Source organism: Pseudophryne corroboree, unplaced genomic scaffold (genome assembly GCF_028390025.1).
Source record: "Pseudophryne corroboree isolate aPseCor3 unplaced genomic scaffold, aPseCor3.hap2 scaffold_980, whole genome shotgun sequence".
Taxonomy (NCBI): domain Eukaryota; kingdom Metazoa; phylum Chordata; class Amphibia; order Anura; family Myobatrachidae; genus Pseudophryne; species Pseudophryne corroboree.
The window spans coordinates 116,608-133,934 of record NW_026970560.1 but is presented as its reverse complement, the minus strand read 5'-3'; the positions used below and the strand labels follow the sequence as shown (position 1 = coordinate 133,934).

Genomic DNA, 17,327 nt, shown 5'->3' with positions numbered 1-17,327 from the left:
TCAACTGAGGCAGCACAAGGGAACTCTCATCTGGGGACAACAACTGCAGGGAGAACACATATTTTCAGATGAACATGGGAGAGCAGAAGGCTGCCTAATACTGAAGCACCCCAAACAACAAACCAAATGCAACAACTAGTACAAGCATTCCTGGGGGAAGGTCTGCAGAAGACGGATTTGCATACGGTGATGTCATCCAAGCAGTGGGCCAAAGTTGGCTGGAACCCTCATCTGCATATGAAAAGAGAAAAGGGGTATGCAGGGCATGGCGGCCTTTTGCGGCGCTTGGATGACCCTTAGTTCGCATTAAACACCTCCACCCTCCGTCGGTGTGGGGCTCATGTTGGCTATGCCCCAGCCCCTGAAGCATTCAAGCTGATTTCTTGCAGCAGCTGGGCACTGTAACAGCTCCAGAGCTGCTCTGAAAGGCAAGTAAAAGGGTGTGGGCCCTGCAGCACTACCTGTAGTTTGTATTGTGCGTTGGAAGGCACAAAGTAAGCAGACAGGAGAAGTCAGGAGAGTGCACAAGGGCATAGAAGGCAGCGGCTCAAGAAAAGAGAAGTGGAAACAGACAGCAAACTAGGCTGGAGAGAGACCTGAGACAAAGAGATCTGAATTATACGAGTAGCCGACTAGAGGAAACACAAATTATGCAGTCAAGTGTCCCACATTTGGGGAAATCGTAGGAGCAGCACACCCAGAGTGCAATGGGTGAGCCTTGCCCTGGGAGAAGCACCTTCATGATCATAGTATCTCACCTGGCAGGTAAGTAGGAGTTGGGCTAGAGATGGGGAGGGTCGCTGCTCGGGCACCCCCCTGTCAAGTGAAGGAGATCCAACTGAGGCAGCACAAGGAAACTCTCGAAAAAAGAACAAGGCTAGAGGAAGATCTGAGACAAAGAAATCTGTCTTTTACCAGAGCTGACCAGAGGAAAGCACAAACACAGTCCCCCACTACCACAATTAATGCAGTCGAGTTTCCCACATTTGGGGAAATCACAGGGGTCAGCATACCCATAATGCAATGAATGAACCTCACCCTGGGAGAACAATCTTCATGACCATGGAAACTCCTATGCAAAATAAGTATGATTTGGGATAGGGCTGGAGAGGGCCGCTGCTCAGGCACATCTCTGTCAAGTAATGGAGATTCAACTGAGGCAGCACAAGGGAACTCTCATCTGGGGACAACAACTGCAGGGAGAACACATATTTTCAGATGAACATGGGAGGGCAGAAGGCTGCCTAATACTGAAGCACCCCCAAACAACAAACCAAATGTAACAACTAGTAAAAGCATTCCTGGGAGAAGGTTTGCAGAAGACGGATTTGCATACGGTGATGTCATCCAAGCAGTGGGCCAAAGTTGGCTGGAACCCTCATCTGCATATGAAAAGAGAAAAGGGTTATGCAGGGCATGGCGGCCTTTTGCGGTGCTTGGATGACCCCTAGTTCGCATTAAATACCTCCACCCTCCTTCGGTGTGGGGCTCATGTTGGCTATGCCCCAGCCCCTGAAGCATTCAAGCTGATTTCTTGCAGAAGCTGGGCACTGTAACAGCTCCAGAGCTGCTCTGTACGGCAAGTAAAAGAGTGTGGGCCCTGCAGCACTACCTGTAGTTCGCATTGTGCGTTGGAAGGCACAAAGTAAGCAGACGGGAGAAGTCAGGATAGTGCGCAAGGGCATAGAAGGGAGCGGCTCAAGAAAACAGAAGTGGAAACAGACAGCAAACTAGGCTGGAGAGAGACCTGAGACAAAGAGATCTGAATTATACGAGAGCCGACCAGGGGAAACACAAATTATGCAGTCAAGTTTCCCACATTTGGGGAAATCGCAGGAGCAGCACACCCAGAGTGCAATGGGTGAGCCTTGCCCTGGGAGAACAATCTTTATGACCATGGTATCTCCTATGCAAAATAAGTATGATTTGAGATAGGGCTGGGGAGGGCCGCTGCTCAGGCACATCTCTGTCAAGTAAAGGAGATTCAACTGAGGCAGCACAAGGGAACTCTCATCTGGGGACAACAACTGCCGGGAGAACACATATTTTCAGATGAACATGGGAGGGCAGAAGGCTGCCTAATACTGAAGCACGCCCAAACAACAAACCAAATGAAACAACTAGTACAAGCATTCCTGGGAGAAGGTCTGCAGAAGACGGATTTGCATACGGTGATGTCATCCAAGCAGTGGGCCAAAGTTGGCTGGAACCCTCATCTGCATATGTTGAAGATACAATTTGTGAATTGCATTTAACACTATCTCCCTTTCCTGGGGAGAAGATGGTAGGGCCGATTTGAAAAACCGGCGAGGAGGCACCTCTTCGAATTTCAGCTTGTAACCCTGAGAAACAATTTCTATTGCCTAGGGATCCACCTGCGAATGAACCCAGATGTGGCTGAAAACTCGAAGACGTGCCCCCAACTGGGCGGACTCCTTTAGTGGAGCCCCAGCGTCATGCAGTGGATTTTGTAGAGGCCGGGGAGGACTTCTGTTCCTGGGAACTAGCTGTGTTGTGCAGCTTCTTCCCTCTGCCCTTACCTCTGGCAAGAAAGGACGCACCTCGTACTTTCTTGTTTCTCTGTGATCGAAAGGACTGCATTTGATAATGTGGTGCTTTCTTAGGCTGTGAGGGAATATAAGGCAAAAAATTTGATTTACCAGCTGTAGCTGTGGAGACTAGGTCCGAGAGACCTTCCCCAAACAATTCCTCACCCCTGTAAGGTAAAACCTCCATATGCCTTTTTGAGTCGGCATCACCTGTCCATTGCCGGGTCCATAGGACTCGTCTAGCAGAAATCGACATAGCGTTTATTCTAGAACCCAGTAGACTAATGTCACTTTGAGCATCTCTCATATATAGGACAGCATCTTTTATATGCCCTATGGTCAATAACATAGCATCCTTATCTAGGGTCTCAATCTCTGCTGATAAGGTATCTGTCCATGCTGCCACCGCGCTACAACCCCGGCCGACGCAATTGCCGGTCTGAGTAAGGTACCAGAATGTGTGTAAATGGACTTTAGGGTAACCTCCTGCTTGCGGTCAGCAGGGTCCCTGATGGTAGCCGTATCCTGGGATGGCAGCGCTACCTTTTTGGATAAGCGTGTCAATGCTTTATCCACCCTAGGGGAGGATTCCCACCGTATCCTGTCCATTGGCGGGAAAGGATACGCCATAAGAATCCTTTTGGGAATCTGCAGCTTTTTGTCTGGAGATTCCCAAGCTTTTTCACATAATTCGTTCAACTCATGTGAGGGGGGAAAGGTTATCTCAGGTTTCTTTCCCTTATACATGTGTACCCTCGTGTCAGGGACAGGGGACTCTGTGATGTGCAAAACATCTTTTATTGCAATAATCATATATCGAATACATTTAGCCAATTTTGGCTGTAACTTTGCATCATCGTAGTCGACACTGGAGTCAGAATCTGTGTCGGTATCTGTGTCAACTATTTGGGATAGTGGGCGCTTTTGAGACCCCGAAGGTCCCTGCGACATAGGGACAGGCATGGGTTGACTCCCTGACTGTTCCCTAGCTTCAGCTTTGTCTAATCTCTTGTGTAATAAGTTTACATTAGCACTTAAAACATTCCACATATCCATCCAGTCAGGTGTCGGCGTTGTCGATGGAGACACCACATTAATTTGCTCCTGCTCCTCTCTAGGAGAGCCTTCTACCTCAGACATGTCGACACACGTGTACCGACACACCATACACTCAGGGAATCCTCTTATCTGAGGACAGTTCCCCAACAAGGCCCTTTGGAGAGACAGAGAGAGAGAGTATGCCAGCACACACCCCAGCGCTATATGACCCAGGAAAAAAACACAATAATTTTATGTTTACCCAGTAGCGCTGTATTTCCATATGCGCCTAATTATGTGCCCCCCTCTTCTTTAAGACCCTCTTTCTACCGTGGTATAAGCAGGGGAGAGTCCGTGGAGCTTCCCCTCAGCGGTGCTGTGGAGAAAATGGCGCTGGTGAGTGCTGAGGGAGAAGCCCCACCCCCTCAGCGACGGGCTTCTGTCCCGCTCAAATATAGTAAAAAAATGGCGGGGGCTCTTATATATATATACAGTGCCTAGCTGCATATATATTTATTTTGCCAAAGAGAGGTCTATATTGCTGCCCAGGGCGTCCACCCTGCGCCCTTCACCCTTACACTGACTGCCGTGTGTGAGGTGTATTGGAGCAATGGAGCACAGCTTTACTGCTGTGCGTTACCTCAGTGAAGATCATGAAGTCTTCCGCCGCCTCTGAAGTCTTCTTTTCTTCTCATACTCACCCGGCTTCTAACTTCCGGCTCTGCGAGTGGGACGGCGGCGCGGCTCTGGGACGGACGGCGAGGGTGAGACCTGCGTACCGATCCCTCTGGAGCTAATGCTGTACAGTAGCCTAAGAAGCAGAGCCTATCAACTCACAGAAGTAGGTGTGCATCTCTCCCCTCCGCCCCTCGATGCAGGGAGTCTGTTGCCAGCAGGCTCCCTGAAAATAAAAAAATCTAACAAATATACTTTCTGTCAGGAAACTCAGGAGAGCTCCCTGAAAAGCACCCAGTCTCCTCTGGGCACAGTAGTAAACTGAGGTCTGGAGGAGGGGCATAAAGGGAGGAGCCAGTGCACACCCAGATCTAAAGTCTTTCTTAAAGTGCCCATGTCTCCTGCGGAGCCCGTCTATCCCCCATGGTCCTTACGGAGTCCCCAGCATCCTCTAGGACGTAAGAGAAAAATTATGCTGGCAGAAAAATCCAATTGAGTGATTAAACAGCTCCAGAGCTGCTCTGTAAGGCAAGTAAAAGGGTGTGGGCCCTGCAGCACTACCTGTAGTTTGCATTGTGCATTGGAAGCCTAGTTTGCTGTCTGTTTCCACTTCTTTTTTCTTGAGCCCCTCCCGTCTATACCCTTGTGCACTATCCTGACTTCTCCTCCCGTCTGCTTACTTTGTGCCTTCCAATGCACAATGCAAACTACAGGTAGTGCTGCAGGGCCCACACCCTTTTACTTGCCTTACAGAGCAGCTCTTGAGCTGTTACAGTGCCCAGCTGCTGCAAGAAATCAGCGTGAATGCTTCAGGGGCTGGGGCATGGCCAACATGAGCCCCACACCGAAGGAGGGTGGGGGTGTTTAATGCGAACTAGGGGTCTCGCACAATGCGAACTACAGGTAGTGCTGCAGGGCCCACACCCTTTTACTTGCCTTACAGAGCAGCTCTGGAGCTGTTACAGTGCCCAGCTGCTGCAAGAAATCAGCTTGAATCCTTCAGGGGCTGGGGCATAGCCAACATGAGCCCCACACCGACGGAGGGTGGAGGTGTTTAATGCGAACTAGGGGTCATCCAAGTGCCGCAAAAGGCCGCCATGCCCTGCACGCCCCTTTTCTCTTTTCATATGCAGACGAGGGTTGAAGCCAACTTTGACCCACTGCTTGGATGACATCGCCATATGCAAATCCATCTGCTGCAGGCCTTCCCCCAGGAATGCTTGCACTAGTTGTTGCATTTGGTTTGTTGTTTGGGGGTGCTTCAGTATTAGGCAGCCTTCTGCCCTCCCATGTTCATCTGAAAATATGTGTTCTCCCTGCAGTTGTTGTCCCCAGATGAGAGTTCCCTTGTGCTGCCTCAGTTGAATCTCCTTTACTTGACAGAGATGTGCCTGAGCAGCGGCCCTCCCCAGCCCTATCCCAAATCATACTTATTTTGCATCGGAGATACCATGGTCATGAAGACTGTTCTCCCAGGGTGCGGTTCATTCATTGCATTCTGGGTATGCTGACCCCTGTGATTTCCCCAAATGTGGGAAACTCGACTGCATTATTTAATGCGAACTAGGGGTCATCCAAGCACCGCAAAAGGCCGCCATGCCCTGCATACCCCTTTTCTCTTTTCATAAGCAGACGAGGTTTGAAGCCAACTTTGACCCACTGCTTGGATGACATCACTTGCTGCCTTTCCAATGAAGCAAGTTTAATTTAATAATAGGTGAAAAACCATCCCTACAAAGGTGTTAATCAGAGACTTGGCTTTGTGGACACTTTTCAGAGAACAAATTTGTTAGTATAAAAATAAAGCCAGAAAATGAAGAGCTGTTTAATCACTCAATTGGATTTTTCTGCCAGCATATTTCTTTTTCTCTGCAACCCACTGCTAAATTGTTCTTCCTAGCTGTTTTTATAAAATCACTGAATCAAATCTAACTCTGATTACATTAGAGAAGGCCAGGTACCCTACACCATAACAGGGGGTTTGAAATTTTGACTTGTCTACTTAAAGATCACCAAAATCTGATAACAAGGTCAATTAAGTCCCTTGGTGGGATTGAACCACCAACCTTTTGGTTAATAGCCTTACACACTAACTGCTTGCGCCACAGCGACACTTTGCAAAAGAACATACTGACAAAGGCTAATAAGCATTCATCTAGAACGATTCCTAGAAACATTTTAAAAAGTCAATAATGTGGAGAGTTTTTGTAAGATGTTTCTTCCATCAACCAATGAAGAAACACATTGGTACTTTCCCATGATGAGTGAGTGCTTCAGGATCTCTTGCACTTACATGTGCAGCAGAGTACTGCAATGGAAAAATGCTGGGCCCATAACCCAGAGGTAGGCAGATTGAAACTATCCTCTGCTATATGCATTTTTTTTGTTAATTAAAGTAATCCAAAACTGGGATTGATATTTTTGCTCTTTTATTTTTACTTAAAGTACAATAACTTTTACCATTTTAATTTGTTTTAATAGTATATTGACAGTATTGTTTTCTTTCAAAAATCCTATTAATTTTCTTTACCCGATTATTAAAATGGTAATTGACAAAAACAAACTACATTGTCACCAGAAGAGCAATACAAAATGTACAAGTGATATAGTAAAATCATCTTTCCAGCTTGAATTTCAATGATGCATTGGGGCAACGATTTTGTGAGAAACATCTTCACCCTTAAATAAAGATGTTCTTAATTCCTTACCTGTGTGCTAATTAGATATCACCTTGTTTTCACATTAAACAGACTTCCACATGAGAAAACAGCAAAGATGCAGTGGCGTTAATGTTTCCTGGTGTCAACCTGTATTATTTCCGTAGATATTGAAATGAGGATGCATCTTGCTGCCTTTCCAATGAAGCAAGTTTAATTTAGTAATAGGTGAAAAACCATCCCTACAAAGATGTTAATCAGATACTTGGCTATGTGGACACTTTTCAGAGAACAAATTTGTTATCATAAAAATAAAGCCAGAAAATGAAGAGCTGTTTAATCACTCAATTGGATTTTTCTGCCAGCATTTTTCTTTTTCTCTGCAACCCACTGCTAAATTGTGCTTCCTAGCTGTTTTTTTATAAAATCACTTAATCAAATCTAACTCTGATTACATCAGAGAAGGCCAGGTACCCTACACCATAAGAGGGGGTTTGCAATTTTGACTTGTCTACTTAAATATTACCAAAATCTGATCACAAGGTCAATTACGTCCCTGGATGGGATTGAACCACCAACCTTTTGATTAATAGCTGAACACACTAACCGATTGCGCCACAGAGACACTTTGCGAAAAGTACATACTGACAAAGACTAATAAGCATTCATCTAGAACGTTTCCTAGAAAAACTTTAAAAAGTCAATAATCTGGAGAGTTTTTGTAAGATGTTTCTTCCAGCAACCAATGAAGAAACACATTGGTACTTTCGCATGATGAGTGAGTGCTTCAGGATCTCTTGCACTTACATGTGCAGCAGAGTACTGCAATGGAAGCATGCTGGGCCCATAACCCAGAGGTAGGCAGATTGAAACTATCCTTTGCTATATGCATTTTTTTTTTGTTCATTAAAGTAATCCAAAACTGGGATTGATATTTTAGCTTTTATTTTTACTTAAAGTACAATAACTTTTACCATTTTAATTTGTTTTAATAGTATATTGACAGTATTGTTTTCTTTCAAAAATCCAATTAATTTTCTTTACCCGATTATTAAAATGGTAATTGACAAAAACAAACTACATTGTCACCAGAAGAGCAATAAAAAATGTACAAGTGATATATTAAAATCATCTTTCCAGCTTGAATTTCAATGATGCATTGGGGCAACGATTTTGTGAGAAACATCTTCACCCTTAAATAAAGATTTTCTTAATTCCTTACCTGTGTGCTAATTAGATATCACCTTGTTTTCACATTAAACAGACTTCCACATGAGAAAGCAGCAAGGATGCAGTGGCGTTAATGTTTCCTGGTGTCAACCTGTATTATTTCAGTAGATATTGAAATGAGGATGCATCTTGCTGCCTTTCCAATGAAGCAAGTTTAATTTAGTAATAGGTGAAAAACCATCCCTACAAATATGTTAATCAGATACTTGGCTTTGTGGACACTTTTCAGAGAACAAATTCGTTAGCATAAAAATAAAGCCAGAAAATGAAGAGCTGTTTAATCACTCAATTGGATTTTTCTGCCAGCATATTTCTTTTTCTCTGCAACCCACTGCTAAATTGTGCTTCCTAGCTGTTTTTTTTATAAAATCACTGATTCAAATCTAACTCTGATTACATCAGAGTAGGCCAGGTACCCTACACCATAAGAAGGGGGTTTGAAATTTTGACTTGTCTACTTAAAGATCACCAAAATCTGATAACAAGGTCAATTACATCCCTGGGTGGGATTGAACCACCAACCCTTTGATTAATAACCAAACACTAACAGATTGCGCCACAGAGACACTTTACAAACGTACATACTGACAAAGGCTAATAAGCATTCATCTAGAACGTTTCCTAGAAAAACTTTAAAAAGTCAATAATCTGGAGAGTTTTTGTAAGATGTTTCTTCCATCAACCAACGAAGAAACACATTGGTACTTTCCCATGATGAGTGAGTGCTTCAGGATCTCTTGCACTTACATGTGCAGCAGAGTACTGCAATGGAAAAATGCTGGGCCCATAACCCAGAGGTAGGCAGATTGAAACTATCCTCTGCTATATGCATTTTTTTTTGTTAATTAAAGTAATCCAAAACTGGGATTGATATTTTTGCTCTTTTATTTTTACTTAAAGTGCAATAACTTTTACCATTTTAATTTGTTTTAATAGTATATTGACAGTATTGTTTTCTTTCAAAAATCCACTTAATTTTCTTTACTCTATTATTAAAATGGTAATTGACAAAAACAAACTACATTGTCACCAGAAGAGCAATACAAAATGTACAAGTGATATATTAAAATCATCTTTCCAGCTTGAATTTCAATGATGCATTGGGGTAACGATTTTGTGAGAAACACCTTCACCCTTAAATAAAGATTTTCTTAATTCCTTACCTGTGTGCTAATTAGATATCACCTTGTTTTCACATTAAACAGACTTCAACATGCGAAAGCAGCAAGGATGCAGTGGCGTTAATGTTTCCTGGTGTCAACCTGTATTATTTCAGTAGACATTGAAATGAGGATGCATCTTGCTGCCTTTCCAATGAAGCAAGTTTAATTTAGTAATAGGTGAAAAACCATCCCTACAAAGGTGTTAATCAGAGACTTGGCTTTGTGGACACTTTTCAGAGAACAAATTTGTTAGCATAAAAATAAAGCCAGAAAATAAAGAGCTGTTTAATCACTCAATTGGATTTTTTTGCCAGCATATTTCTTTTTCTCTGCAACCCACTGCTAAATTGTGCTTCCTAGCTGTTTTTATAAAATCACTGAATCAAATCTAACTCTGATTACATCAGAGAAGGCCAGGTACCCTACACCATAACAGGGAGTTTGAAATTTTGACTTGTCTACTTAAAGATCACCAAAATCTGATAATAAGGTCAATTACGTCCCTGGGTGGGATTGAACCACCAACCTTTTGGTTAATAACCATACACACTAACTGATTGCGCCACAGCGACACTTTGCAAAAGTACATACTGACAAAGGCTAATAAGCATTCATCTAGAACGTTTCCTAGAAACATTTTAAAAAGTCAATAATGTGGAGAGTTTTTGTAAGATGTTTCTTCCATCAACCAATGAAGAAACACATTGGTACTTTCCCATGATAAGTGAGTGCTTCAGGACCTCTTGCACTTACATGTGCAGCAGAGTACTGTAATGGAAGCATGCTGGGTCCATAACCCAGAGGTAGGCAGATTGAAACTATCCTCTGCTATATGCATTTTTTTTTGTTAATTAAAGTAATCCAAAACTGGGATTGATATTTTTGCTCTTTTATTTTTACTTAAAGTACAATAACTTTTACCATTTTAATTTGTTTTAATAGTATATTGACAGTATTGTTTTCTTTCAAAAATCCAATTAATTTTCTTTACCCGATTATTAAAATGGTAATTGACAAAAACAAACTACATTGTCACCAGAAGAGCAATACAAAATGTACAAGTGATATATTAAAATCATCTTTCCAGCTTGAATTTCAATGATGCATTGGGGCAACGATTTTGTGAGAAGCATCTTCACCCTTAAATAAAGATTTTCTTAATTCCTTACCTGTGTGCTAATTAGATATCACCTTGTTTTCACATTAAACAGACTTCCACATGAGAAAGCAGCAAGGATGCAGTGGCGTTAATGTTTCCTGGTGTCAACCTGTATTATTTCTGTAGATATTGAAATGAGGATGCATCTTGCTGCCTTTCCAATGAAGCAAGTTTAATTTAGTAATAGGTGAAAAACCATCACCACAAAGGTGTTAATCAGAGACTTGGCTTTGTGGACACTTTTCAGAGAACAAATTTGTTAGCATAAAAATAAAGCCAGAAAATGAAGAGCTGTTTAATCACTCAATTGGATTTTTTTGCCAGCATATTTCTTTTTCTCTGCAACCCACTGCTAAATTGTGCTTCCTAGCTGTTTTTATAAAATCACTGAATCAAATCTAACTCTGATTACATCAGAGAAGGCCAGGTACCCTACACCATAAGAGGGGGTTTGAAATTTTGACTTGTCTACATAAAGATCACCAAAATCTGATAACAAGGTCAATTACGTCCCTGGGTGGGATTGAACCACCAACCTTTTGGTTAATAGCCTTACACACTAACTGATTGCGCCACAGCGACACTTTGCAAAAGCATATACTGAAAAAGGCTAATAAGCATTCATCTAGAACGTTTCCTAGAAACATTTTAAAAAGTCATTAATGTGGAGAATTTTTGTAAGATGTTTCTTCCATCAGCCAATGAAGAAACACATTGGTACTTTCCCATGATGAGTGAGTGCTTCAGGATCTCTTGCACTTACATGTGCAGCAGAGTACTGTAATGGAAGCATGCTGGGTCCATAACCCAGAGGTAGGCAGATTGAAACTATCCTCTGCTATATGCATTTTTTTTGTTAATTAAAGTAATCCAAAACTGGGATTTACATTTTTGCTCTTTTATTTTTACTTAAAGTACAATAACTTTTACCATTTTAATTTGTTTTAATAGTATATTGACAGTATTGTTTTCTTTCAAAAATTCACTTAATTTTCTTTTCTGTGTGCTAATTAGATATCACCTTGTTTTCACATTAAATAGACTTCCACATGAGAAAGCAGCAAGGATGCAGTGGCGTTAATGTTTCCTGGTGGTAGTGGGGGACTGTGTTTGTGCTTTCCTCTGGTCAGCTCTGGTAAAAGTCAGATTTCTTTGTCTCAGATCTTCCTCTAGCCTTGTTCTTCTTTCGAGAGTTCCCTTGTGCTGCCTCAGTTGGATCTCCTTCACTTGACAGGGGCGTACCCGAGCAGCGACCCTCCCCAGCACTAGCCCAACTCCTACTTACCTGCCAGGTGAGATACTATGATCATGAAGGTGCTTCTCCCAGGGCAAGGCTCACCCATTGCACTCTGGGTGTGCTGCTCCTGCGATTTCCCCAAATGTGGGAAACTTGACTGCATAATTTGTGTTTCCCCTGGTCGGCTCTCGTATAATTCAGATCTCTTTGTCTCAGGTCTCTCTCCAGCCTAGTTTGCTGTCTGTTTCCACTTCTCTTTTCTTAAACCGCTCCCTTCTATGCCCTTGCGCACCTTAATTAAATCTAACTCTGATTACGTCAGAGAAGGCCAGGTACCCTACACCATAAGAGGGGGTTTGAAATTTTAACTTGTCTACTTAAAGATCACCAAAATCTGATCACAAGGTCAATTACATCACTGGGTGGGAACCTTTTGGTTAATAGCCCATGTAAGTGCAAGAGATCCTGAAGCACTCACTCATCATGGGAAAGTACCAATGTGTTTCTTACAAAAATTCTCCAGATTATTGACTTTTTAAAGTTTTTCTAGGAAACGTTCTAGATGAATGCTTATTAGCCTTTGTCAGTATGTACTTTTGCAAAGTGTCGCTGTGGCGCAATCAGTTAGTGTGTATGGCTATTAACCTAAAGGTTGGTGATTCAATCCCACCCAGGGACGTAATTGACCTTGTTATCAGATTTTGGTGATCTTTAAGTAGACAAGTCAAAATTTCAAACCCCCTCTTATGGTGTAGGGTACCCAGCCTTCTCTGATGTAATCAGAGTTAGATTTGATTAAGTGATTTTATAAAAAACAGCTAGGAAGCACAATTTAGCAGTGGGTTGCAGAGAAAAAAAATTATGCTGGCAGAAAAGTCCAATTGAGTGATTAAACAGCTCTTCATTTTCTGATTTTATGTTTATGCTAACAAATTTGCTCTCTGAAAAGTGTCCACAAAGCCAAGTCTCTGATTAACACCTTTGTAGGAATGGTTTTTCACCTATTACTAAATTAAACTTGCTTCATTGGAAAGGCAGCAAGATGCATCCTCATTTCAATGTCTACTGAAATAATACAGGTTGACACCAGGAAACATAAACGTCACTGCATCCTTGCTGCTTCCTCATGGGGAAGTCTGTTTAATGTGAAAACAAGGTGATATCTAATCAGCACACAGGTAAGGAATTAAGAAAATCTTTCTTTATGGGTGAAGATGTTTCTCACAAAATTGTTGCACCAAGGCATCATTGAAATTAAAGCTGGAAAGATGATTTTAATATATCACTTGTATATTTTGTACTGCTCTTCTGGTGACAATGTAGTTTGTTTTTGTCAATTACCATTTTAATAATAGGGTAAAGAAAATTAAGTGGATTTTTGAAAGAAAACAATACTGTCAATATACTATTAAAACAAATTAAAATGGTAAAAGTTATTGTACTTTAAGTAAAAATAAAAGAGCAAAAATATCAATCCCAGTTTTGGATTACTTTAATTAACAAAAAACAATGCATATAGCAGAGGATAGTTTCAATCTGCCTACCTCTGGGTTATGGACCCAGCATGCTTCCATTACAGTACTCTGCTGCACATGTAAGTGCAAGAGATCCTGAAGCACTCACTCATCATGGGAAAGTACCAATGTGTTTCTTCATTGGTTGATGGAAGAAACATCTTACAAAAACTCTCCAGATTATTGACTTTTTAAAGTTTTTCTAGGAAACGTTCTAGATGAATGCTTATTAGCCTTTGTCAGTATGTACTTTCGCAAAGTGTCTCTGAGGCACAAACAGTTAGCGTGTTCAGTTGTTAACCAAAAGGTTGGTGGTTCAATCCCACCTAGGGACGTAATTGACCTTGTTATCAGATTTTGGTGATCTTTAAGTAGACAAGTAAAAATTTCAAACCACCTCTTATGGTGTAGGGTACCTGGCCTTCTCTGATGTAATCAGAGTTAGATTTGATTAAGTGATTTTATAAAAAAAACAGCCACGAAGCACAATTTAGCAGTGGGTTGCAGAGAAAAAGAAATATGCTGGCAGAAAAATCCAATTGAGTGATTAAACAGCTCTTCATTTTCTGGCTTTATTTTTATGCTAACAAATTTGTGCTCTGAAAAGTGTCCACAAAGCCAAGTATCTGATTAACACCTTTGTAGGGATGGTTTTTCACCTATTATTAAATTAAACTTGCTTCATTGGAAAGGCAGCAAGTGATGTCATCCAAGCAGTGGGTCAAGGTTGGCTTCAAACCTCGTCTGCTTATGAAAAGAGAAAAGGGGTATGCAGGGCATGGCGGCCTTTTGCGGTGCTTGGATGACCCCTAGTTCGCATTAAATAATGCAGTCGAGTTTCCCACATTTGGGGAAATCACAGGGGTCAGCATACCCAGAATGCAATGAATGAACCGCACCCTGGGAGAACAGTCTTCATGACCATGGTATCTCCTATGCAAAATAAGTATGATTTGGGATAGGGCTGGGGAGGGCCGCTGCTCAGGCACATCTCTGTCAAGTAAAGGAGATACAACTGAGGCAGCACAAGGGAACTCTCATCTGGGGACAACAACTGCAGGGAGAACACATATTTTCAGATGAACATGGGAGGGCAGAAGGCTGCCTAATACTGAAGCACCCCCAAACAACAAACCAAATGCAACAACTAGTGCAAGCATTCCTGGGGGAAGGCCTGCAGCAGATGGATTTGCATATGGCGATGTCATCCAAGCAGTGGGTCAAAGTTGGCTTCAACCCTCGTCTGCATATGAAAAGAGAAAAGGGGCGTGCAGGGCATGGCGGCCTTTTGCGGCACTTGGATGACCCCTAGTTCGCATTAAACACCTCCACCCTCCGTCGGTGTGGGGCTCATGTTGGCTATGCCCCAGCCCCTGAAGGATTCAAGCTGATTTCTTGCAGCAGCTGGGCACTGTAACAGCTCCAGAGCTGCTCTGTAAGGCAAGTAAAAGGGTGTGGGCCCTGCAGCACTACCTGTAGTTCGCATTGTGCGAGACCCCTAGTTCGCATTAAACACCCCCACCCTCCTTCGGTGTGGGGCTCATGTTGGCCATGCCCCAGCGCCTGAAGCATTCACGCTGATTTCTTGCAGCAGCTGGGCACTGTAACAGCTCAAGAGCTGCTCTGTAAGGCAAGTAAAAGGGTGTGGGCCCTGCAGCACTACCTGTAGTTTGCATTGTGCATTGGAAGGCACAAAGTAAGCAGACGGGAGGAGAAGTCAGGATAGTGCACAAGGGTATAGACGGGAGGGGCTCAAGAAAAAAGAAGTGGAAACAGACAGCAAACTAGGCTTCCAATGCACAATGCAAACTACAGGTAGTGCTGCAGGGCCCACACCCTTTTACTTGCCTTACAGAGCAGCTCTGGAGCTGTTTAATCACTCAATTGGATTTTTCTGCCAGCATAATTTTTCTCTTACGTCCTAGAGGATGCTGGGGACTCCGTAAGGACCATGGGGGATAGACGGGCTCCGCAGGAGACATGGGCACTTTAAGAAAGACTTTAGATCTGGGTGTGCACTGGCTCCTCCCTCTATGCCCCTCCTCCAGACCTCAGTTTACTACTGTGCCCAGAGGAGACTGGGTGCTTTTCAGGGAGCTCTCCTTAGTTACCTGACAGAAAGTATATTTGTTAGATTTTTTTATTTTCAGGGAGCCTGCTGGCAACAGACTCCCTGCATCGAGGGGCGGAGGGGAGAGATGCACACCTACTTCTGTGAGTTGATAGGCTCTGCTTCTTAGGCTACTGTACAGCATTAGCTCCAGAGGGATCGGTACGCAGGTCTCACCCTCGCCGTCCGTCCCAGAGCCGCGCCGCCGTCCCCCTCGCAGAGCCGGAAGATAGAAGCCGGGTGAGTATGAGAAGAAAAGAAGACTTCAGAGGCGGCGGAAGACTTCATGATCTTCACTGAGGTAACGCACAGCAGTAAAGCTGTGCTCCATTGCTCCAATACACCTCACACACGGCAGTCAGTGTAAGGGTGAAGGGCGCAGGGGGGACGCCCTGGGCAGCAATATAGACCTCTCTTTGGCAAAATAAATATATATGCAGCTAGGCACTGTATATATATATAAGAGCCCCCGCCATTTTTTTACTATATTTGAGCGGGACAGAAGCCCGTCGCTGAGGGGGTGGGGCTTCTCCCTCAGCACTCACCAGCGCCATTTTCTCCACAGCACCACTGAGGGGAAGCTCCATGGACTCTCCCCTGCTTATACCACGGTAGAAAGAGGGTCTTAAAGAAGAGGGGGCACATAATTAGGCGCATATATATGTGGAAATACAGCGCTACTGGGTAAACATAAAATGATTGTGTTTTTTTCCTGGGTCATATAGCGCTGGGGTGTGTGCTGGCATACTTTCTCTCTCTGTCTCTCCAAAGGGCCTTGTTGGGGAACTGTCCTCAGATAAGAGGATTCCCTGAGTGTATGGTGTGTCGGTACACGTGTGTCGACATGTCTGAGGTAGAAGGCTCTCCTAGAGAGGAGCAGGAGCAAATTAATGTGGTGTCTCCATCGACAACGCCGACACCTGACTGGATGGATATGTGGAATGTTTTAAGTGCTAATGTAAACTTATTACACAAGAGATTAGACAAAGCTGAAGCTAGGGAACAGTCAGGGAGTCAACCCATGCCTGTCCCTATGTCGCAGGGACCTTCGGGGTCTCAAAAGCGCCCACTATCCCAAATAGTTGACACAGATACCGACACGGATTCTGACTCCAGTGTCGACTACGATGATGCAAAGTTACAACCAAAATTGGCTAAATGTATTCGATATATGATTATTGCAATAAAAGATGTTTTGCACATCACAGAGTCCCCTGTCCCTGACACGAGGGTACACATGTATAAGGGAAAGAAACCTGAGATAACCTTTCCCCCCTCACATGAGTTGAACGAATTATGTGAAAAAGCTTGGGAATCTCCAGACAAAAAGCTGCAGATTCCCAAAAGGATTCTTATGGCGTATCCTTTCCCGCCAATGGACAGGATACGGTGGGAATCCTCCCCTAGGGTGGATAAAGCATTGACACGCTTATCCAAAAAGGTAGCGCTGCCATCCCAGGATACGGCTACCATCAGGGACCCTGCTGACCGCAAGCAGGAGGTTACCCTAAAGTCCATTTACACACATTCTGGTACCTTACTCAGACCGGCAATTGCGTCGGCCGAGGTTGTAGCGCGGTGGCAGCATGGACAGATACCTTATCAGCAGAGATTGAGACCCTAGATAAGGATGCTATGTTATTAACCATAGGGCATATAAAAGATGCTGTCCTATATATGAGAGATGCTCAAAGTGACATTAGTCTACTGGGTTCTAGAATAAACGCTATGTCGATTTCTGCTAGACGAGTCCTATGGACCCGGCAATGGACAGGTGATGCCGACTCAAAAAGGCATATGGAGGTTTTACCTTACAGGGGAGAGGAATTGTTTGGGGAAGGTTTCTCGGACCTTGTCTCCACAGCTACAGCTGGTAAATCAAATTTTTTGCCTTATATTCCCTCACAGCCTAAGAAAGCACCACATTATCAAATGCAGTCCTTTCGATCACAGAGAAACAAGAAAGTACGAGGTGCGTCCTTTCTTGCCAGAGGT

The 17,327-nt window shown here is 43.3% G+C and overlaps 4 non-coding genes and 2 pseudogenes across 4 annotated transcripts; 2 read left to right on the top strand and 4 right to left on the bottom strand.

Annotated features, from left to right (window-relative positions):
• Positions 1–609: 609 nt before the first annotated feature.
• Positions 610–773, bottom strand: LOC135048582 (U1 spliceosomal RNA). The gene has a single exon (XR_010240420.1). It is a non-coding gene; the product is annotated as a U1 spliceosomal RNA (small nuclear RNA).
• Positions 774–925: 152 nt separating this feature from the next.
• On the bottom strand, positions 926–1,089 carry LOC135048689 (U1 spliceosomal RNA). The gene has a single exon (XR_010240506.1). It is a non-coding gene; the product is annotated as a U1 spliceosomal RNA (small nuclear RNA).
• Positions 1,090–1,760: 671 nt separating this feature from the next.
• On the bottom strand, positions 1,761–1,923 carry LOC135048558 (U1 spliceosomal RNA). The gene has a single exon (XR_010240405.1). It is a non-coding gene; the product is annotated as a U1 spliceosomal RNA (small nuclear RNA).
• Positions 1,924–5,688: 3,765 nt separating this feature from the next.
• LOC135048617 (U1 spliceosomal RNA) lies at positions 5,689–5,867 on the top strand (annotated as a pseudogene).
• A 5,881-nt stretch (positions 5,868–11,748) lies between these two features.
• LOC135048555 (U1 spliceosomal RNA) lies at positions 11,749–11,911 on the top strand. Its single transcript, XR_010240402.1, has one exon. It is a non-coding gene; the product is annotated as a U1 spliceosomal RNA (small nuclear RNA).
• A 2,082-nt stretch (positions 11,912–13,993) lies between these two features.
• On the bottom strand, positions 13,994–14,172 carry LOC135048611 (U1 spliceosomal RNA; annotated as a pseudogene).
• Between the last annotated feature and the right edge of the window lie 3,155 nt (positions 14,173–17,327).